Source organism: Vidua macroura, chromosome 4 (assembly GCF_024509145.1).
Source record: "Vidua macroura isolate BioBank_ID:100142 chromosome 4, ASM2450914v1, whole genome shotgun sequence".
In the NCBI taxonomy this organism is placed as follows: Eukaryota; Metazoa; Chordata; class Aves; order Passeriformes; family Viduidae; genus Vidua; species Vidua macroura.
In genome coordinates, this window is record NC_071574.1 from 20,255,178 (window position 1) to 20,256,866 (window position 1,689).

The following is a 1,689-nucleotide window of genomic DNA, read 5'->3' on the forward strand; positions in this document are numbered from 1 at the left end:
CACTGCTAGGAAGTGGACGGAAACAGCAGTACTAACAGAAAAAACGCTGGAGACCTTCCTCCTGGTAGGCAGAGGTGGGAAGATGCTCTCTACTGTGGTGTTTCAGAATTAAAAACTCAGCACCACAAGTAGGAGAGGATTTGAAATAACATAGAGAAATTGAACAAGGATGTGACATAAAGCCCCCTGGTATATATCTGAGGAAAACTAGAAGTCAATTCAGTACTATGCTTAGAGACAACACTTTTCATTGCACTAGGTTAAAATGTTGTATCTTACAGTATTTTACTTTTCTGCTGGGGAAAAATTGCCTCCAAACAGCTACTATGAAGGTTTGGCAGTTGATATACTCAAGAAGTCTGGCCTCCTAAATAACTGGGGACCACTTCAAGTTCACTTCACAGAAAAAAAAAAAAGAGAAGAAAAAAATATACTAATACTCATTTACATGGTGTAAACCCTTAAGATTTAGAATAAATTGTAAGAGTAAGATCTACATAGTAAGTCAGGTGTGTGGTACTAGAGACAGAAATAAATTATCATCATGATTCATGAAAAATCTTTAATGGACTAAAAGTATCTCCTATTTAACTCTAGTACTCTGCAGGATTACAATATCCAAATCATCAGTGCTTTGCAGGATTGATAACTAAGTTTTCTACAAACTGCAGGAGTTCCCCAGCCTCCCATAATGAACTCTAGTGGACAAAATACAAAGCTACTGGGAAACACATTTCCCAAGTTGAAAAATATTATTGAGAAATGAGATCAACATATATTTGAGACATTATTGTATATCATACTTCTGAAGAAACAGTCACTAAGCTACCTTTTATTAGCAGTTTCTATAACTAAGTTCAGAAATACAGCAAAGATTGTCTCAAGATTTCAGTACTGCTGCAAATTTTTCAAGTTAACAGTATAATGGTTCATAATATAGAGTGTTAGGTAAAACAAAATAACACATATGCTAAATAAATTGTATTCAGGTTATGAAAAGCAGCAAGAAAAGCACCAAAATACTGAATAAAAACCCAGGAGACTTGGCTAAGGTCTGAAATACTGAATAAAAACCCAGGAGACTTGGCTAAGGGAAAAAAAAATCAGTGTAACACACTAGACACAGAGGCTCATGGACCCCAATGCACAGGAAAGCCTGCTGCTATCGGAAAACATTACTGTGCATCTCTGGAGAGAGAAGTAAGATCCACATCACTTTAAGGAGTGATTTAGAACAGAGGTGCTCAGCGCCGTGGGAGGCTGGGAGCAGGGGCTGCCCACCCCACCTGAGGAGGCAGAACAGCTCCCTGCTTTTTAAAGACTTGGCAGGAGTACCAGAGAAAGGGTGGGCACCATCCTGCTGGGTGCAGCTCCATCTACCGATGCGCTCTCATGTGCCTCGACGGCTTATACCTTGAGTGGCCACTGCAGGGGACAAAAAGCATCTCTTTCACCTCCCCTTCTGGCCATCAACATCCCACTGACTTAGCTTCTCCCAAAGAGAGAATCCTTCAGTCTTGATCCTCATTCTTTGCCTGGTTCTGCATTTCAACAGGAGGGGAAGACTGGGCGCTGAGAACAGTGCCCCACAGTATCGACAGAAGTGAGGCTGCTCAGTGATCAATGTCCATAGCCTGCTCATGGACTTGCCTCAGCACAGGTAACTTACAAACCAAGAAAGTTGTCTTG